We start from the raw sequence: 22,877 nt of genomic DNA, 5'->3' as shown, positions 1-22,877 counted from the left end.
TTCCCTTCACTGCACGTTGGCCAGTCATTGCTGTTCAAAGAATGGGTCCGAGACCCAGTTTTGCGCCATTTGCCGTTTGCCGGAAAGCGACGTTGCCAATCAGCGGCAAAGGAGCAACATCGGTAAGCCCCGTCTTCTGCTTTCAGCTCTCCGCATCGTCTGCGTCTACTGCGAGACACTTCGAAATGCTTGCTTCGGGCTCCGCGGTTTTTACGCTGTAATGATTGAGTGCGTAGTTCTTGCAGAAGGGAGAAAAGGCGCCTAATTGGGGGGGATAAGATAAAGAAGAGAGAGCACTCGCTGAATAGGAGTGATATAAATAGAGAACAGATGGGAGACACGGTGGACATGCATGGTTTAAGGAGTCCGGGGACGGTGCATCACAGGGCGAGAGCTATACGGCGCCAAGAGATCGTGTATTGCGATAGGTTCACTGGAGTCGGAGATTCCGGGTGACACAATCGGTCAGCTAGGAATCCAGCAGGCGAGTGCCCTTCATGCTTGAAATGTGGATGTCGTACAAGTGTTGTTCTAACGCTTGATTCCAGCACTTATTAGGTTGTATTAGCATCTGCGGTATTCACAAAAAGTGCAGGGCGAAACTAAAGAAGTCCCGAAACTGGCAACATGAGAAGCGTTGCCAGCAGTCCAGGGTTAAAAAGAACTAACAAACGTGTGATATATGCCCTCCTAGGTTCGGGAAAGTTTGTAAGCCTACAACATCGATTATTATTGAGCTCTCAAAAACCGTGCCGAGTCAATTCGAGTACTGTGTTAGCGAAGCTTATGGACAGGAGCCCAAAGTGAACGGAAGCATCTATTCAAAGCTTAAATGCTAAAGAGCGCACAGCGGCAGGTTGACAGATTCGAGGTGTTCGATAAGTGCCTTCGGAAGAGTGGCCATGTTTGTCAGAGGATGAAATGCCTTGACGGCAAAGCTTGCTGTGCACTTCAAACAGCTTTCCTGTGGATGGCGCCGGCCGGCTGCCGGTCTGCGGCAGCGCGCCGTCAGGGCAGACTTGCCGCTAGCGTGAGCCGGCTCTTACAGGTCCGTTGAAAACACCGGTGCTGATATTCCGGCTCCCCGGGCTGGGACGCTGGTCTTCCCTCACTTTTCATGTCGCCTGTTGTTGCGCAGGACCATCATCGTGGGACGTTCGAGCTACCAAGTCCTGTGCACATTGACTTTCACTGTGCGATATCTGCGTGCTGCAGAAAACAACGCCCCTCTGCTGACGCCACTACTGAACACGGGTCTGCGACTGTGTTTATAACCGGGCGCATTTCGCTCAGGAGGGAATAGGTATTAGCTTCTGCATCCCCGTCAGTACCCGATTGCATCTTCTCCTAGTTACGGCTGGTTCACGCTAGCGGCAAGCATGCCTCACCGTTCGAAATTTGACATTTTTCTAGCGTACGTGGGTAAGCCGAGTCGTCTGCTTTCGCCTTACCGCATTGTCTGCGTCTGCCGCGGGACACTTCGAGGTGCTTGCTTCTTGCTCCGCGATTTTCACGATATGCCGTACGTGTAGTTCCCAGACTACGTGCCCGCAGTAAATAGAGCATTTTCGCCTGTCTGGTATTAAAAAAAAGTCGCACCGCAATTTAAAATGACGTCCCCGAAGCAGGCGTTTAGTGAGGTGGCGCCAGCTATTCTGCGTTAACAAAAATAAACAAACTAAGTGTACTCTATGCCCTCAGAAATTCGGAAAGGCTTGCTCAGGCCTGAATCATCAAATATTTTCGTATGGTTCTCAAAAACGGTGCTGAATCAATTTGAGTGCTGTGTTGTTGAAAGTAAACGACTTGAGTCTAAAGCAAAGAAAAGCATCAGTTCGGAGCTTACGAGCGTCAGAGAGGATGGCGGCCGCTTAGTAGGTTCGAGGCGGTCAACAACTGCATTTAGCAGGGCAGCCCCGTTTGTCGAAGGAACTTGCTGTGGGATTCGAACAGCTTTCCTGCGAGCGACGCCGGCCACCAGTCTAAGGCACTGCGCCGTTACAGACGCTTGCCGCCCAATTCACGCTAGCGGCAAGCATGCTTCGCCGTTTGACGTTCTCAGGCAGCCGTCATCGGCTGTTTGCTTCGCGCACGTCTGCCGCTCTTCGACGTTCTTATATGGGTCCGAGAGTCATTTTTGTGCCGTTTGACTGAGAGTGGTTTAGCCAATGAGCGAAGAAGGAGCGACATGGCTGAGCCGCGTCGTCTGCTTTCGCCTCCGTGTTTTCTGCATCTGACGCAGGACACTTCGAGCTGCTTGCTTCTTGCTCCGCGGTTTTCACGATATGTCGTACGTGTTGTTCCCAGACTGAGATCTAGCAGTGAATAGAGCATTTTCGCCTGTCCGGTATTCAAAAAAGCACGCACCAATTCAAAATGACGTCCCCAATGCGGGCGTTTGGACAAGTAGCGTCAGCAATATTGCGTCAACAGAAACAAACAGACGTGTAGTGTATGCTCTCCGAGATTCAGGAAAGCTTGCTTAGGCCTAAATACCAATTATTTAAGTATGGTTCTCAAAAACAGTGCCGAATCGATTCGATTACTGTGTTGTAAAAGCTAAGGGACATGACTCTAAAGCAAATGGAAGCTTCAGTTCGGAGCTTACAAGCTACAGAGCGCACGGCGGCCGTTTCGTAGATTTGAGGCAGTCGACAACCGCATTCGGAAGGGCAGCCATGTTTGTCGGACAAGCTAGCCGTGCAATTGGAACAGCTCTCCTGCGGGCAGCGCCAGCCACCAGTCTACGGCACTTCGCCGTGAGGGAAGATTTGCAGGCAGCGTGAACCAGCCCCTACAAGTTGGAAGCTTACTATTTTCTCTTGTATGGTTGTTTTCTTAGTGTTATCCCGCTGTCATCTGTGTCAATACTACAGTACCAGTGTACTGTATAAGTCTACCGTGTTATATCGGACCGATTAGGGCTACTGTATTTCCACTCTGTCGAAAGAATATTTAACACATCTTCAGAATTTCAAGACGAGCCTAAAACAGAACTTAAAACGTTTGATGAAACGATCAAAAGAAGAAGGCGCACAGACGAACGTAAAACTCATGGGGAGCTGCAGGAAATGAAGAATACAATGAACTTCGTAGTTAATGTTTTCTAAAAGTGAATCGTCTGATTGCAACCATTGTTGCTGAATACACTGCTCTAGTAAAACAAATGAAGGACGTTATCAGAGAGTAAAAGTGCTTGGGAAGAATCTTGATGGATGCCATGCAAACCTAGTCAAAGCCGAGCAGTGATTCAGAAACAAAAATTTGGACACAAAGGGTGTGTTACAATGTCTCAAAGAAATCATTCCAAATGTCTGAAAAGGTGATTGCTTCGCCAGCAACCTCACCTAACAATAGCTGATATTAAGACATGCACCGAGTAAACACCTGTGAGAAAAAGCACGCAAACTTTATCGTAGAATTTCAAAGGTGGAGCAAGCGCGGCCAAGTGCCGGATAAAGCACGAAGGAAACAATGACTTACAATCGTCTTGGCCAGACATCATCAGAAAAAGTTCCCGAAGACCCGACGATATACAATAATGAGAACTTCTGTCAATATTAAAAAAACTCTTGGGAAAAGCGACTGCGTGCAAGCGCGAATGTGCTTGGAAATACGCATGGTCTAAAGACGGATCCAGTTTGCACTCGTTAAACTGACACAGCACCTATCCTGCTAGTTTAGCACATATTTATTGTGATAAGATTCCCACGTAACATTCTGTGCCGTTCCAGGCATTACTGCTGCGTCTGAACGATGTCTGACAGTGCAATTCTCCCAGTGCTATTTGCGCTAATTGCAGAATAAATAACAACCAATGAATTGATTAACTATTACCCGTTAAAGCTAGCTCAATTCGATCAAGAAGTGATGAAATGATGACTTTTCTATATTCTTGTAACACGGAATTCGATGCAGTTGTTTCCCGAAATATCATTTGATGATGACACCGAGCATTTTGTGTTACCCGGGTACAACCACTTTTTGAATCGTAAAGTAACTAGAGGTGGTGGAGTGGCCTGGAAAACTAGTTTTTCTGTATTTAAGTTAGTTCGTGACCACAATGTTACCACGGCATACTACTAGATTTTGTGCATTAGGAAATACTCGCAAATGGTCGTGGTTGTTTATCGATCACCACATGCCCCGCCCCAGTGGTCTAGTGGCTAAGGCACTCGGCTGCTGATCCGCAGGTCACGCGATCGAATCCTGGCTTCGGCGGCTGCATTTTCGATGGAGGCGAAAATGCTGTAGGGCCGTGTGCTCAGACTTATTTGCAAGTTGAAGAACGCCAGGTGTCTCGAATTTCCGGAGCCCTCCACTACGGCATGTCATATTCATAGGGTGGTTTTGGCACGTTGAGCCCCACGTATCAATCAATCAATCAATCTTGCAAAACGTATATAAAAACGATGAAATTTCGCCACTCGCTCACTCATTACAGTGTGGCGGAGTCGGCGCTCCAGAATTCAAACGTCTCCGGAATCACTCCACGTTTTCATTACCGCGGACTGAAATCAGAATCAGGGCCCGGATTCACAAAGCTCACTTACGAAAACATTTTTGCGCAAGAGAAATTTTGTTGCGTAAGTCGATTCACGAAACGAAAAAACGTCGTAAGAGGCCATAGTTGTCACATCGGCCGCTGCAAATAAAGCGCGCTGTGACTGCCCGGGAACATGTCAGCGATGGTGATGCAGTTGCTATATTTGCTTACGTCACCGAAAAGTGCTCGTAAGTGGATTCACGAAACGAAATTGTGCGTAAAAACAGCATGGCTGAGAGAAAATCCCAAGAGTGGTCCGGACCACTCTTAGGAACAATGTGGCTACTTAGAACCTGCTGCCACAGCGGTATACTTTGGTGCCCTGGCTGGTTTTGAGTTAATTCACGCCCATTAAGGGCTGCCTGATGACTGCTGGTGCGCCTTTATCTCTTTCGGCACTTTGAGCTTCGCGTGTTGTTTCCCTTGTACGCAGTGGATGGTGTTGACAACCACCACCGTCCAATAAGTTCGAAGTCGCAGTAATTGAAGAATTCTATTGGGCGTCAATGGCATAAAACTACGCATGTAAAGATTTGTGGTTGGATGAAAACCAATGTGATACGTGAATGGTCGGTGCATTCGAACGCGACATGACATAGGATCAACCTTATTTGTTATGTTGTTGTGTTGCGCCCCATCTCATCCAATTAAAAGTGCGACTCGAGATCCTTGTCTCATTGGTGGAAATTACCATCAAAGAGGTTAATGGGAGCACATTCTTTGCAAGATTTTGGAAATAAAAATGAGAGAAAGTTTCCAGTGAGTGGTTTCTAAAGTTTGTGCTCTAGTGTACTTTCATTGGCTCTAACTGTCCAATGGTTGCGATCTCTGAAATACAGTTGTCGATACACTTTGGGACGATGTGGAACAAAGCGTACTTTGTAAACCAAAGCGTATTAGGGGTGCGCGTGATTACGCATGGAGCTACAAACAAATCATGCATCTTCACCTTCACTGTTCAGACACCAATATGGGCCGTGATAATATGGCAAGCAATCGGAATGAAATGACCCTAGTAACTTTGTATGACACCGAAAATATGCAAACCTTCACAATTATGGAGCAAAGTTTGGCTGAATTCATCCCTGCGTCAATTACCAGTCATTTAACTTGGCGCACGAACATCATTCAAAGGTAGAGCGAGCCACTGACATGTATTTTGTGCGACGTAGTGACCACTTGACCTGAGAATAATAGCGTTGCGAAGGCGAATCCCCTGTCGCATGCTCTGATCGAAGCAGACGACAAACGCGAGCAGACGACGGCTTGGCCGACAGGCACAGCTTGTTATTGGTTGTGAAGCAATACCCTCTACATCAGCTCACTCCGTGACGTTGCCAAAACACTTCTTTCATCTGGCACGCCTGTCCTGTTCGTCATATCACCCCCCTCGCACATAAGAGAAATTTTTTTCACGCCGTGAAAATAGTGCAAGTACTTTCTAAGAGCTCTCTTACGTGCGGTGCAGTTGTCGAAAACAACATGGCGTCGTAAACAGCATATCGGTCGGTGCGACTTTCAGCAAATGCTTCTCGCACGAGTTACTTCAGCGTTTGACCGAATGTGTTGTGATTGCAGCAGCTCTTTCAGTGCGTGTGAGCAGTGCGGAAAGCTGTGGCAGTGCAATGGTGTACGGTGAAGCGCAGCGAAGCCTGTGCGTCGGTGTGGTTATCAAGCGGGGATCGGCGTCGATGTATCGACGGCAACTAGCACTCGAGAAGCCTGCAATGTGTGTTTGTGTGCCGATAACAGTTCGTTCGCTTGACTTTCCAGTCTCTCAGTTGGGTGCTGTGCGACATTTCGGATTGACAGCGTTTTGACACGTTACTTGAGTACGGAAACGTATGAACTACGCGCTCGGTTCTTGCTTCGCCACTACTTAGCCCGTACGCTTCTATTTACTTAAGAGCAATGTACTGTTCGGGAGTGAAACGATGTTCGTTGTGAACAGTGGGGCTGTGTTGACGTTCCAAGACTTGTGAACAAGCTGTGCTCGTGTGACCGAAAATTGAAAGACAGCGTTGATAACTGTTTTGCCCGGCGAAGTTGTGGTGGGGCAGCTTGGCGCTTTTGTTTATTAAGTCGTCACTTCTCCTTTTTGTGATAACCATAGTCCTAGTGCTGTGATGTGATCAACGAAAACTGCGAGATGCTACATTCTGTTGTGGATCGTGTTACTTTGGAAGCGCGCCTAGACTGTTCTTCGGTAACAACTTGAGAGTTCTATGTGGCAGCGAGAGCCCGTGAACGTCAAGCTTCCCTTCGGCCCCCAGAAAAAGCAAAGATTTCACCGGTGCCTTGCTTTGGATGAAGTTGTAGGCCAATATCGCCTAACTACAGGTTTCCGAGTTCGTCTGGCCATCGTTTTTCACGGCACTAGAGCCTTGACAACAGCCGGTCATGGCCAGTTCTTACACTTTATCAATGGACGTGCACGCCTGGCCAGCCCTTCATTGCTGTCATGGGCAGCTTCCAGTCTGCAGATGCCCTTTGCCTGTTGGCCGTATTTGGTTCCTCATGACACCGACGGCTACTAAATGCTGCCATCGGTGAGTTCACCTTGCAGAACTAAATTTCACCAGTACTATAATTCACGCAGTTCTATAACGTGTGCAAGTTTTTAAGCCCATCAGATGTAATGTTTCTCTATGGTAAGTTGAAGCATGAAAAATATACTACTACTGTTATAAACATACATATATTATGGAGCAAATACATGAAAAGTTTTTTGTGATTTGATACAAGTGAGCTCTTGTTTGATTATGAGGTTGGGCCTGTCGATTGACCACGTTTGATAGTCGGAAAGTTAATGTGAATTTATTTTTTAGAAGCCAGGTTGCACTTAAAAATTTATGTTATTTTGGAAAATTAGTTCTATAGACGATTACCACTGTGCTAGTACTATACTTCAGTAGGACATATATATTGCGGTACGTAAATTTTACATGAGGCTTCAGTTTATTTCAAAGTGATTATAGCAGATTTTGGTCACATTAACGAAGTGATAGCTTCCTCAAATAAGTATTAGAAGTTAGTGCTTTAATGATTGTTTTTAAATATCTCGTTTTTGGCTCTTCACAGATCGCAGAGATTGGTTTGTGAAGGTTCTGTGATGCATCGGTTGCACATTCTGACACATCGATCCTCATCATTACTTGAAGCACCTGTACAAAAATAGGAAGGACACATTCTCCCTAACTGTGCAAGCCTACACTCTAAGCCAAAAATGGCCAAAATGGGAGCAACGGCTGTTTTTACTCCTTCAGACCGACTGTTACTCTCCGAAAAGACCAAGCGGAACAAGATGGCCGACTTGTTCGAGAATGGGGGAGCAACTGTATTCATATTAAGTTTGTAAGGGAGCAACGGAAGGAGGAACCGCTGTAAATGCTCTCGTCACGCAACGGTTACTCCCCGGCAGGACACCGCACACAAATATGCATGCCGCCCACATTGATATTCATGGGCGAACGCTCATTTATTGATATTCATTCAAATATATCGGAGATTATTGTATGTTCTGTGTGCCAAACTTCACCAAACCAAAACAGTGATTTATTTTAGCATCCGTAGATAATAAGATAGCAGCGCTGGCTGAACACAGAAGGCCTGAGAATACAGTACGGCAAATACCTAACACACGCAGAAGCAGAATGGAGAGTTGGCACGTCAAAGCGGACCGAACGCCGAAACACGTGCAAAACAACGAGATAAAAAAAGCCTAGACACGCCATTCGTCCGCGAAGTAAGGGCGTCAAAGTCGATCAAGCACCGAAACACGTGCATAAGGACCCCCCCCCCCGCTCAAATATATCGGAGAAGAAAAAAAAAAGCGGACCCAGACGCGCTTCTCATCAGCCATTCACTTAGTAGCACGCTTCCCCGTGTAGTTTGAGGGCAGAATGACAAATCTGCGCCATCTGCGCCCGCACGACAAGTGTGGCGCTAGCGTAGCAAACGATGTAAGTTACAAAGTAATTTTTATTCAGTGTTTATGTTGACTAGCACTAAATGAAAATTACACTCAACTTTTTATATTTATTTATGAGTTTTAGTGTACCTCAGTTTTTTTTTTATAATTGTATCAGGAGAACACACTGAAATTATTGCGCTGACGCCTGTGCTGCCACTGCTCGACGTTTTTTTTTTTTTTCGGCGCAACTAGGTTCGCGTTCGCACTACTTACTCATTTTCATATGGTCTGTGGTTGGCGAGCACATGGACGTGCGAGCTTGTCAGCTATGTTTTGATCGTGTGTGTGTGTCGCAGATTTGCGTTTCTACTTATTCGTGATGAAGGTTAGTGTATATTTATCTTTATGGAGCGCGAGGTAGTTGTGGATTTTGCTGCTGGGTGGAACAAACACATCGTAAACACGTCTTCAGCTATCTGCAAGCCTGTTCGCTCGTCGGACAAAGGACTGTGCATGCATCAGCGTGCAGGTGAGTGGCATTTCCAGCAACATTTAATGCTCTTACAATACATTGTTGAGTGGTTGCGCTATTGAAAGAGAAATGATTTGCTCTTATTCACCGTATCCATTGCTAGCCGTATCGGACTAAATTACCTCTATTACCGCCTGCATACCCTCTTGCTTCCCCTGTCACCACTGCAGTGCCAGTGTACTTTTGCTGTTAAAAGTTCATTTCCGCAACACTACCTCGATTGAAAAAACATTGGGGCGGGGTTGTAGCTGCATTCATACTGGCACCTTTCTACCATTGGCTTTATGTAATGTTAACGGCTGAGTGTTGGGGCCTTGGGCCGCATTTTTGAGAGATGTAAAGTGTATGTAAATCAGTAAGTGAACAAATCATTGTCGCATCACTTCACTGGCATAGCCAGGCGGTTGCGCACAGAATTTTTTTAGGCCGGGCGTAGGGAGCCCAAATTGACGACCATATTCGCTTGCCCGGCCTATTCAGATAAGCGGACCCCCCCCCCCCCCTCCCCGTACGCCTAAAAAAAAAAATCTGCCCACATCACTGCGTCACTTGCTTCACCTCTGCGCTGAACGTACTATTTTATAAGCGCACCATCAAGCGAGCAGTTTACATGTTCTGTTTACATATTGACAGAACAATTGGAGAAGGAATGACCCAAATCTTTCAGATTTCTTTAGTGATGCAAAACCTTAGCAAAACTGAATATTGTAAAAGACAATCATAAATGCTGTATGTTCTCGTTAGCGCTGTCATTATTCTGCATCATGAAATTTTTATGCACTGTGAAAACTTGGCATGCCGTTGAAGTCGCATATCGACGTTAATACCAATCGACGAAAATTTCGACAACCTCAATAACGCTGTTTGGAATTTGCCGCATGCACGTAATTAGGCTGATTCCCACTTGGCTGTTCTTAACCTGACTTCACTGCTACCAAATGAAACAATATTTGATGCATGTCTTTTACTTTTTTTTCAGGGATATGACACAAATTTGGTTATACTGCAGATAAAGATGCTCCCAACGATGCTAAAGTACAGAAAGCAAGTGAATTTTGGTAAGTGCAGACTTTTCGTACTACGTATTTGAAAGCATCGCTTTTTAGGGGCAAACTGTGCATGTGTTGGCCAGAGAATAGTTCATTATGCCACATGGTTACACTGGCACTGACAATTCGACATGGCTCCGCTGGCCCGTGTGTGTGCTCACACTGTTACCGTTAAGATAAAATGTTTATGTTTTCATTGCAGGGATTGCTGTTTGTACTAAAAAGCCAACTGCCAAGATTTGTTTACGCTGGCACTCCTAAAAGTATGCTTTCCCTATTTACATGGATTTTGGCTTGCACAAAGCATAACACTTGGGCCTAGATTCACAAAGCTGTCCATGCGCAGGCCTTCATAACAGCGTTTCTTGACTTGCCTTTACCCTGTTTTCTGCAGATGTTTCGTGGGTTTAAAAGTGCCACAGCATGTTGACCCCCCCCCACTCTGAAATATTCGCGTTCAAAGTTCCGCAAGAGTGGGCTTAACTTTCTTGTGCACCTCTTTGCTAGTCCAAGATACTGAAGTGTTATGCTCTTACTAGAGGTGGCAGTGTTTCTAATGTTTGTATTTCCATCACATTGACCAAGTATGCGATCTTGGCTTGACTGGTAGCACATCCTCAACAAATGTCTTTGTGGCACATGTAGAAGGCAGTACAAAATAAATAGGCAGACATTCACACCGGGAGCTAACTTCTAATAATGCTTTTTTTTTTGGAAACCGTGGTGTGCTTATTCCAATTTGTCTAACAAGCAGTAACCTGTTTGGCTGTGAACCAACAAGACGTTGAGCTAATAAAAGCTTCACATCTTGTTGCTCTCAAATATATATGTATTGGCAAGCTATCTGTGACACTGTCAAACAAAGAATCAGAATATCTGTGCATGCCTTAAGATATATTGCTTCGTTTACATATCTCGTGGCTGTGACTCGTCAACCGAGTGAACAAATGCACCCTAGTTTTCTAAATTTAAAGCATTTTTTGAAGGTAGCACGGTCTACGTTTATTTGTCTATAGTTTTGTCCAGCCGTTTGCGTCAGGTACAAAGAAATATACTGAAGATTATCATGTAGCTTCTGCAAATGGTTGCTTTCAAGCAGGCTTTGCATGCTTGGCTTGTGCCTACAGGTATTGCACAATTCAAGACACAGCCGCGTATGATAGAACAGTAGAATCGAGAGCAACTATGTGCACGAGCTAAATAAGTATTTTAACATGAGCGGACAGTACGTGTTAGTTGCCACACACATGACCTCATTTAGAATGCCCATTGGTGAATGGGCTCATAGAAATGTCACTCAGCTGTGTATAGGAAACAAGCTAACTGAACCTAAGGGTATCTTTAACTGCTACAAATATGCCTTGTTGAGGTGCTGCACATTTTCTTCCAGAATATTGCTGTCTGAGACATCATGTGAAGAGCGTCTACCACATCAGCATTTATATGGCTTGCCAAGTAACGTTTGGCCGAACCTTCCTTTTTTTCACATTTCGTTTTGCAGTAGACATCCTAGAATGTAAGCACTGCTGCAGTGTGTGTGACTCATTGTTATGAATTGATTGTGGCATGTTTAACCTCACACTTCTATTTTTTTTCTTGCAGCAATGAGATGCTTCACATATGCCTGCGGTGACGTTCTGCTGCGCTAGCCTGATGGAAACACCAGCTGCGAAACTTGAGTTCTTCAGAATTGGACAAGTTGCCCTTCTCTCACCAATGATGACACAGACTGCCCTATGCTAGAAATTCAAGATTGTTTTTCCACGGATGATGCAGAAAACCTTTGATGTATTATGGTGTTTGTTTAGGGCTGGCTGTGGTGTGGCGAAGTCTACTTTTACGTGTGGTCACACGTCGCCTCATAAAAAGAACAATAAAGCATTTATTTTCCTTTCAATATTGTCCACTTTTTGTGTTAGAAGCACCCAAGCAGTGCTCTTCCAAGGAGCTCTCGCCATGTGTTAAGCGTGTGACAAGCATACTCGAGATACTCATTTCCCCAAGGAGTAACTGGAAGCATGTGCAGTTGGTTTTCAGAGAGTAACTGCGAACACGTGGGAGGAACGGTAAAGAGTAACTGTTGCTCTTAGAAGAGCAACTGGTGGGAGTAATGGTTGGTCGGCAGGGAGCAACTGGTGGGAGTAACTGTTGGTCTGCAGGGAGGAACTGGAGGGAGTAACTGTTCATCCCCCGAAGGAGGAACTGAAAGGAGAGCAACGGTTCCTCCCTCTGCAGTTACTCCTTTTAGGAGAGTAATGGGAGTGGCAATGCAATTGCTCCCTGAAAGGAGCAACCCCTATACCCCTGTTGCTCCGTTTTGGCTTAGAGTGTATGTCACTGCTGGGACTGTTATCATTCAGCGGATGGGGCGTGGAAGCATGCATGGCAGCCTCATCTGGAAGGACTGCGATCTGCTTGGGAGCTTCGAGCGCACAAAACTGCCTAACGGCTGGCTGCAAGGTAAGTTTTTCTTTAATACATACGATTACGTGAACACCACTTACTGTGCACAAATTGAAAACCCAAGCATGGTTACTTTCAGTGGATACCTGTAATATTCTTACACATAATTGTTATTCAACATTTATAGAACTAAATGGCAAGATAATTGAGAATGTTGAAAGCTGAAAGCCTGCAGCTTATGAATGAAACTCCAATAATCTGAGGCTCAAAAGCTTGTGCTTTGAAACGAGCACAAATTCTTTGATTCCTTATTGAGCTCTCGAGCTTGTGACTCCCTCTGTGGATCAAGTGCTCTGGAAGAAAATAGCAAGTGGGTGGAAATTGCCTGGCTGTTCAAAACTTGTAAGGAGAAAGACCTATTGAAGAAGCTTCAGATGACATAGGGCCAGTAACTGCATCTTTAACCTAATGTAGCTTTTTCTCTCTCAGTGCTGTTGCTTATGTTTCAGCCGAACATGTTCACCACGATTGCATAGTGATATATATTTTTCTACAAATTGTACCTGACCTAAGTATGCATTGTTGATCTCTAAAGGTGACGTTCAGTGTGTTTCAAAGCCATGGCTTCTCATTTCTCTGTCTGTGGCTAGCCTATTTCAGCAGCAGAGCGATGCAGCTAGCACACATGCAATCCAAGTCATGGAGCGCTCCTTTGGTGTTCTGTGCAGGACGCAGCATATCCATCCGGCAAGACACTGGTATCAACAATAATGGTTAGTGTTGGTGGCACCTGTAGGAGCCCGTTATGTTTGTTGCGTATGATTATTTCCCCTGATCAAGTGCATTTTTGAAAGGTTTTCTTCATTTAGAATAATAGATGTCAGCAACAAGCACACTCATAATCCACAAGTTCTTTGTGTCTTCTAGACTGCCCATTTGCTCCAATACGCAGTACGGTGAGCTGGCTATGTTGGACAGCCTTAAAGTTAGGAACATTGGCTGTTGCGTTGTAATGCAGTCCAACTTGTATTTCTTAGTGAACTTATTTGTGGTCTGCTTTTCGCACCTAGTGTAAAGTCAAAATAGAAGAAACTTTATTGGCTTTTTATGTCTGGCGGAAGTTTCATGCCTTCATCTATAACATTGTAGTTTTGCTATTGTATCATATTAAATATATTTTCAGTCTTCACTGTTTGTGTGTGTGTGTGTGTTGAGGCTTGTCATTGGCTTCTGAAAATACAATATCTGTAAATATGAGCGCATAATTGACAACTATACACTTTTGCATGTAGCATGGTTGTAACAATGATCTGTATTTTTCTAAGTTCCAGCAGTAACAAGGGGTTTGGTGCTCCACGGTCATGTACAGAGTATCAAGAACAGAGCACAGAAGACCAACAAGTATAAAGGGACTGCCAGTGACTGTTCTCCTGCTCAAAGTTTACAACAGCAGAAAGAGCACATTGTGTTGTCAGGAGCAGCTGCTGCTTAACTTCTTATCAGTGCATTATTCAGCAGTTCATTTGCTTGCATTCAAAATTATTTAAATTTTGCATGGAAGATACCAAACTATGACACTAATTTAAAGGCTGCTGTAGTGTTAGTGGGCAAATATTTTTGAGCTGAAGTTTTTAACATGTGTGTTAAGTGCCTGCGTGCCTCTACATTTACATGCCAGAAACCACAGCATCCATGGTCGCCAATGGTAACTGTGTCTGCATTCTTTGTAGTACAAGAAGTAAAGCCATGGATGCAGTAATCATGTACTTAGTCGATGTAATCCTTCAGTGTACACTCATTTGTATAGCACCAATGATACCATGAGTGTATAAGCTCTGGGAAGTGAATATATGTGGATTATTTTATTTGGAAGGAAGTAGATGATCACTACTCCTAGTATATCTTAACAGAATATTTTAGTGCTTGGGTATTATCCCACTGCCTGTCCGTCCTTCAACAGTCTACTTATCTACTGTGTAAGTGTAACTTTTTAAATGTATACTTTGCTCGGATAGGTTTGTTCATAATGTAATGCAAGTGACTTATCATCTATGCAGCTCTACTCAGACTAGAAATAAAAGTACTTATTTTTATATGTAGCTATACCATGCATTCACTTGTGTTTTCTAGGTGCCTGTACAATTGTTTAGCCCTACAAAAGTGCTGGTATACTCTAATATTGAATCTGGCATCTTAAAATAGTTTGTTAGTGGAAGTAAGAATGTGTTTACAATCAATATTACTATTCTCAGATGAACTGTGAAAACTCTGTGGAAATTTATTTACATTTTTTGAACTTTGTGAAGGCAAATGTGGTTATGTTCTTTTATTGTGGTCCCTGTTTCATGCAAATGACACATAATCACTTTGCAGTGACATAGTATTAGTTGTTATTTTACACATATGTGCTGAGCAACATCGCAGTTGAGGCCAGCAGCAAGACATACATGCAGTGCACTGGAGCATCACCTCACATAGTGTACAGTCTTTGCCCACCAGTAAACTCCATATTTTTCAAGCAGACTAATAGACAGCTGTATGGGAACTGTGTTGATGTGCAAACTTTGAAGTCTTCTTGAGGAGTGTTTTTCATCATTTTTGTCCAAGTGAAGTAGCTACCCAAGGCCACAACTGGAGGGAATGTGGTGGTTTCCTCTCTCCAAAAGCACTCTTACCAGCTGCCTCAATGTTAGCATGGGGTGAATTCACGAACTGGAAAAATAATTGGTCTTTGTTTTCTTGGCCGAAATAGTCGCTTCCACCGTTGAGCCACCACGACGCGCCAGAATAGAAACTTTTAGCTAAATAAAGTTGATTCTACTTTTGAGAAGTGCTTTGGGGAAACGAAATGGCACCTATAGCTGTCAATATAAACACTGTTTGCACCAAGGAGCTTAGTAGCTTATAATTGTATTATTCATGTTTTGTCTAGAATTTACTCGTGCTGTGCCAACTTTCAGCCCAAGTGTCCTAACATGCTTTGTTAGTGGGTTGTGAATGAGCCAAGCTATGTAAATAAACAGAGTGATATTGCAGACTTGTACAAAATATTGATGCACAGCCCTTTTCTTTAGCAGGACATTGTCAAGGGCTTTATTCTTGTGTTTTTATAAAAACTGCTTGTCACTGGGCAGCAGCAGAAAACTATGCATCAAGCTTTTGCGAGATAATTTTAGAAACACCGTGTTCAGACATAACAGTGCCGATGGATATCTCTCGTAAGTTACTTTCTGTAGTATATTCAAAATGAGTTGTTGTTTTATAGCCATTCATTTTAATATTTACACATGAGTGTGTGTATGTATGTATGTATGGGTGTAGATATGTATATGTGTGTGTGCGTATATGTATGTATGTATGTATGTATGTATGTATGTATGTATGTATGTATGTATGTATGTATGTATGTATGTATGTATGTATGTATGTATGTATGTATGTATGTATGTACCTTTAATCGAGAATCCGTTTATCATTGGTGAGTAAGTTTGGTAATGATTTGGCTGAATTTGTTTCTAGTTATTTCTCTTTTGAGCCATTATACATTTCAATTTGTTTTGTACTCCATAAAAATAAATGTAACCTTACACAGAATATATGTGTTCGAAGAAGTTTCATTTACCAACCTACAGTCATGGGCAAGAAATTGGGTAAAATGGAACGAACCTGCGAAGATTAGTTCCGAGCATAGCTACTCTACATGGCATATCTCGTACACATTGCGTTGGTTGAATATGTCGATTTCAACCTTTCAATTTTAATCAGAACAAGCAAGCTATCACCCGTGGTTGTATATGTGTGTGATATTTATGCATAGTGTGATACCGGTTCGCAATTACAATTAAGGTCACAAACCTAGTCAAGCTGAATACACGAATTTTGTCCATGCACCTTTCATCTGCACTGGCACTGTTGTTAATAAAAAATAAACTTCAGTTTAGAAATTTATTCTAGTAACTAAAAGCAAGGTATCCCTTTATCACACAAATCAAATTGCCGTTGTTCTGTTCCATTCTGGACAATAGGGGACCCTCTCAGCAGAACTCGATTACCTGCTATAGTTCATTTTAACCATTGACAGCGACATTACACTGAAGCGTGCAGCATGACAAATAGCGGGAGAGAAGACACAAACTAATCACTCTGTTTGCGTCAGCTCTAACTGTCCGTGCTCTTTGGTCTTGCTGCATGTGATGATGCCCACCAAATTAGCACGAAAGCGTGTCCCTACAAAGGCAGTCAACTTGGCTGCAAGCAGTTAGCTCACTGCATGTGTAGATTTTCTTCAAAACACCGTGAAGACTGATTGCTGGTCGAATATCCAAAGACGTGAAAAGTAATATACCAGGTATGATATTGGTATTTCAGCACTGGACACTTTTGCGATAAGAGAGGATGGAGGAGAAAATTATGAACCCTCAATTGTTTTTTTTGAAGGAGCACAGTACAGCGCTTTTGGGTCAAAAGGGGAGTGAAAGAAGCAAGTGCTAAAAGCCTACTTCTCAAAAAACTAGTACCTGCCACCACGCATAATGTCAGGCTGGGCAACCTCTTGAAAAAAAAAGTGCTCAGTGATTCTGCGAATCGAACCAAGTACCCCCTAGATTGTAGTTGAGCGCTGTAACCGCTCGTCCACTGCACCAGTGCTTGTGTTCGCCCTATTTCTGATATATCGTCATTCCTTCGAATGAAGCCAAATGCAAAAACGTCCCGTGAAACTTTGTCAAAAATAAAAAAATAGTTAGAATGCGTTTTCCCAAGGTTACTAGAAGATAGAAACCGCCACGTGTGACTGTATAACCGTGCGCTCTTTATTCTTGTACATTACTATCATGACGTTGGGATAGCCGGCTCTAACGTACGCTACCTTCTCATAGTTTGCCAAATATAGATGAGAAAATAAAAATATATATTGGCCTGTGACACGCTAATCAACTATTATGAGTTCACTGTCACTAGTGTCACTTTCACTAGATGAATGCTCAGTTTGCTTCCATTATCGTTATTTAGGAAAGTTTTGGCTCATTAACTCAACTCTCTTAATTAGCATTGATTCTCACACATAAGGACAGTCACACATCATCTCGCTTTCTGAGTGGCTGTCCCTCCCATATAACGCATACTCCACTTTTTTAAGCTCTCCGAGCATCTGACCCTGCTTTGCGGAGACATTCCCTGATGTCTGCTGGGCCAGAAAATTGTCTTTATTATCTATCGATTTCACGCTTTCGCGAAGCCGAAACGAGAGTCTCTCTCTCTCTTTTTTCATCCTTTTCGCACGTGTGATAACGTCTCTCGACCTCAAGACTCGTATATACGTCCCTTGCTTCGTTTGCGCACTCAAACAACGCTGGGCGAAATATTTGCACCGTGTTTTGTGAAAAGCATCAGCACTGAGACACCTCCCGACGAGTCTCCCTCATTTTACGTAGACATGTACCTAAGCGTAAGCGTATGCACGTTCTCGCATTCCGGCTTTATAAAAACGCTGCGGTGCATGGAACCAGCGAAATTGCGCTCACAATTTCATTTGAATACTGCTGTTATCTATTTCCGCACAATTCGTCTGCAGGCACCAAAGTCGCTCATGTGTCTTGTAATAAGAATATTGCAACAAAGGCTACCTTTGACTATAGGTACAAAACACCCTTACGTTCACCACTATACCGTGCTAGATTGCACCGAATTAGTTAAGTAGCAGCGCAGCTTCAATGAAATGTAAGGTAACTGGTCGCGTTAAATAGGGGAAGACATTCGAGTCACATTTTCAAACATTGCATGCATCGATTTATGTGTGGTTTCATTTATGTGGTACACCTGGAGTGTTGTTTACTTGTACTTGGCGAGATAGTGCATGGATTGCTCGGTGGCTTAAGGCCATCGAGCAATTATTTTTTTAGCTACAGTTGTTAAATAAAGGCGAGTGCTTGGCTTTGCACAGCCCACCAAAACGTCTACTACAACGTACGCGGCATCCCGTAAGCGCTGTAGCAGACGCTCGCGGAACTGAAACTTAGATGCAGCAAATCATTGGCTATCATCGTATACTCTCGATGCTAGACGCTTTGCGTGCTACCTTGATATTATCGGCACACACTTCTTTCTTTCCTTGTCGTTTCATCGGCTATCGTGTGTCCTCCTTGCCCTCTTAAGTGCCGAATAAGTTAAATTCATACCCGCGCTATAGTAATCCCTCCAGATAAGAGAACTTTTGGCTAAGAAAATGCGTAGCCAAAGAGAAAGCTTTGTGAATTCGGCCCCAGGTGGGGAACACCATTGAAGCATTGGTATGGGATTAGAATTAAGATCCTCTTCATGAAAGTGATGCACTTTATGGCAGGGATATGAAGACGCAGGGCATGAAGACGTACCAACTAGACCCATTGCCGCCATCTTATTAGGCGATTTCTGCACGGAAAGCAGAATAATGTATTTTTCCGAAAGTTGGGCACAATTTCGTTTACGCAATGTTTTTAAACATTCTAACGTCAAAGTCTGGAACGCAATACTAAAGAAGTACTTTCAAGAAAGAAACAGCCGATCACTATTGCATGATACAATTACAAGCATCACGTCTACTACAATTATGTCGTTCACGCTGCTTCGAAGTTAGTCTCTATGCTTCGCCTAACCACGCCTTTATGTCATTCATATGCGTTGTGCGAAACTAAGGTGGCGGCATACCACGCCTTGCAGCGTTGGATCTTTTAGTACTGTAATATCATGCTCGATTTCGGAATCTAGGCATTAATACATGTTTCTGCGAAGTGGAAGGCTACAACGCATTTTTAAGGTTCACTTTTAGTTCGCGAGGACTAAGAGTAGGCGTAATTTAAAAGTGTGAATGATCGGCCAATCGGTAAAAGAGGAACCGAGGCCTAAACTAGTGCACGAAGAAATGCATTATCAAAGCAGATACAGAAAGGAGAAACAACTTACCCCTGTGCGTCGGATCCCGCTGATCCTCCTCCCCAAAGAAACTGCCCAGTACTCTATGCACAGCCTGGTATTTTTCACGCACGAACAGTTTAGTACCCGACACTCATAAAGAAAGTTCGTAAGACAAGATATCGCTCTCAGAAGCAAAGCACTGACTTTAGAACTCTGCTATGAACAGCACCTAAGCTGAAGTAATTATCTTTCGAACAAGTATGTACTTCATTATTACTTCATCTTACGAATGTTCATTCATCTTTGTTGTTGAATAGGGGCAACTAAAAACAGGGAAATCCGGTGCATATTAGAGAACGAAATGTAAGAGCAAACGAGAAATCATGTCAACAAAAATGATTCATGAAGATTTCGTGTGTTTACCGCGAATAGCATACGTTTGGCGTTCTGACTGATGGCAAGCAATTGCGAGGTGATGGTCGCTCACGAAGCATACCTTTATTCATTTTGTTTGACACACAATAAAATTTGTTTTTTACTTCATTTCGACCATATCAAGTTCTTAGAGCTTTCGTTAACAGACGCTCTATGTGGCCAGCTGATTGCTGATTCGCTCCTTATGTGCTGAAAATACGTACGCCACCTGTCAGATTGTTCAAAGCCACAGTTAAGATCAACGAGAAATTGAGCCATTTATTTCAGCCGTTTCACAGTGTCGGCGTCTGGCATCTGCGTCAATATTGTCACGCGGTCGTGACAACGACGAAGTGGGCAGATAGTAGGTCAAAGACCACACTGTTTGTTCAGCGGAGCACGAAAAAGGAAACTGAGCCTCCAGCAAGACACTGGCACTGGTATCGGCGAACTGAGTCGCGGTCGTCGATCAACTGACAAGCGGCGAAGCGTGTCGGCATTTATACACTCGCCGTCGATCATTCTAACGTTATCGACAGCGGCTACATAGATTCCGGAATAATCCGAAATGCTCACGACGTGGGTGAAATCGCAACAAAATCATTTACGACAGCCCTGAAGCATCTCGAACAGTGTAGGCGCGGTTTAGGAGCACTTTAGGCATGGTTTAGGAACAGTGTAGGCGCGGTGCTGAGACTTGCGTACAGCGTAACGGGGTGATAAGAAAACTTGAAGGAGCGTAGCATTGCCCCCCTTTGAGAAAGGCATCGTCCCAGTGCTTTATCACAAGATGAAAGTGCAATATTATAAATGTAAAGGAGTGCAAATAATAAAGTACAGTACAGCAATGACAACAACAACAAAATGCACTTTTTCAGTTCGTTAACGTTCGTGAAATGGCTTTAAGCGCGCGACATGGACTTCTTCAGGTCGCGATCGGCGCTGTTGATATTTCGTAATGCCGTCGGGGACAACCTGGTAGTCAAGTGGGCCGAGACGACGTACTACCCTGAATGGTCCAAACTATCGTCACAGGAATTTTTCACTGAGTCCACGTCGGCGTATCGGCTTCAATACCGAAACATGTTCACCGGGCTGGTATTCCACGAAGCGTCACCTGAAGATTCTAACGGCGGTGGTCAGTCGTCTGATGATTCGTGCTGCGTAGGCAAACGAGTTGACGAGCTTTTTCAGCGCACTGATGATAGAGGGTAACGTCGTGGTTTTCTTCATCAGCGACGTTAGGCAACATTGCGCCCAGAGTCGTTGCTGGGTTCTTTCCATAGACCAACGTGTACAGCTGCATCTGCGTCATCTCCTGCATGGCGGCGTTGTATGCGAAGGTCACGTACGGAAGGATGGCGTCCCACGTCTGTTTTCGACGTCGACGATCATAGCCAGCATGTCGGTGATTGTTTTGTTTAGACCACTCGGTGCGACTATTTGTCTGTGGGTGGTAGGTGGTGGTGCGGCGGTGGCTCGTGTGGCTGTGTCTCAAGATCGCTTGAGTCAAATCAGCAGTAAAGGTCATACCTCTATCGGTGATGACAATTTCTGCGGCGCCATTACGAAGGACGATTCTCGGCTACCTCTTCGGCGCTCCCTTTGGGTAGGGCTTTTGTTTCGGCGTAGTGGGTGAGGCAGTCGCTAGCTACGACGATCCAATTCTTTCATGCAGATTCGTGCGAATTCTCGTCTGCACTAGGTGGCCTTCCGTTGTTCATATTTCGGAGCCTTCCCGAGGTTACCTAACTTTCTTTAGCTTCGCGGCGAATGTCCCACTGATGACGGAATAATTGGCTATAATGGCGACGAGAGCTGTGATGCTGTGGCCTTCAATGAGGACGTCGAGGTCACTAGTTCGTCTACTCGCATTGCAGATGGATCGCGGTGTCGGATCTCGGCTACGATGATTTGTACCGCTGCTGCGACGTTACGTCAACATGCAGTCTTCTGGCCCGGGAGTTTTCATTTCAGGGCAATGTTCATGTTGCGGAGGGTTCTTGAGGTTTTGTCGGAGCTTCGTCGTCGGCAGCGGAGGATATTCAGCAGTTCGTCGTACTGCAACCACACTTCCAGTGGTTGCTGCCCTTAGTTTCCTGATTCAGGGCTAGGAGACCGACCCCGGGTTGGACCAGTGTATGGTCGGCGGTGAGGCGACATGTAGCGGCCACGTGATGGCGAACAGGAAGATCATCGGTGTGTCTACTGCGCTGCTGCAAGGTAGTGGGCGATGTGGCAGGGTCTTTCCCCCTCTCTGTGGACGTGGCGCATCTACGCAAAAACCACACAGTTCCATCTGACGGTACTGGAAGCGGCAGTAGGTATGGCCAGCTTCTCCGCAGTGGTACCAGAGAGGTCGGTGGGGGGGGGGGGGCACGTCACACGTTGGTTTTTCTCAGAGCGTTGGGCTGACCGACGGATGATCGGTATGGCGTCGGCCACGGCGGCGGCTGGCGACGAAACTGCGATGGTGCAGCCTCTTGGCGTGGGCGGGAAGGGGGAGCGCAGAGACGGGTCACATCAGCGTAGCTCATCGCTTGCGGCTTAGGTTGCGGAGCTTCGGACACTCCAAGCAACTTCCGAACTTCTTCAAGCACAATGTCGGCGAGTGCATTATCTTAAGGCTGCAGCGAAGGTAATAGCTAGCGCAGCCCTTCCCGCATAATTGCTCTGACTGTCTCGTGCAAGTTGCCGTTGCTGTGGGTATGAGCCTCGGAGTAGTGTACAGCTGAAGAGCGGTGGTCATACTGCCTCGTACGCATTTCCAGTGCCTTCTCGATTGTGGTAGCCTCGGCGAGGAACTCTTCGACCGTCTTTGGTGGGTTGCGCGCAAGCGTCGTAAACAATTCTTTAACGCCTCGCATAAGGAATCGGATCTTTTTGTCCTCGTCCATGGCAGAACAACCGGGTCTCCTCCTCGATGAAGATTTGGACGTTCTCGTTGGGGAGTTGCACGCGCGTCTCTAGGATAGTTGAAGCACGTTTAATACGGACGGCGCTCATGAACGTGTGGACGAACGTCGTCCGAAAGACATCCCAGCTTCACATCGTAGACTCCCCATTCTCGAACCACGTCTTTGTGGCATCTTCAAGGTAGAAGTATATGCGGTGTAGTTTTTCTCCGGT

The 22,877-nt window shown here is 44.8% G+C and overlaps 1 protein-coding gene across 12 annotated transcripts in view; it reads right to left on the bottom strand.

The window, feature by feature from the left end:
• LOC119170841 (uncharacterized) overlaps nt 1–22,877 on the bottom strand; it is a 234,434-nt gene that overhangs the window by 151,018 nt on the left and 60,539 nt on the right. The gene's annotated exons all lie outside the window — the stretch shown is intronic.

The sequence above is a fragment of the Rhipicephalus microplus genome, chromosome 2, assembly GCF_043290135.1.
Source record: "Rhipicephalus microplus isolate Deutch F79 chromosome 2, USDA_Rmic, whole genome shotgun sequence".
Lineage (NCBI taxonomy): Eukaryota > Metazoa > Arthropoda > Arachnida > Ixodida > Ixodidae > Rhipicephalus > Rhipicephalus microplus.
The sequence above is the reverse complement of the archived record's forward strand: the minus strand, read 5'-3'. Positions and strand labels throughout refer to the sequence as shown.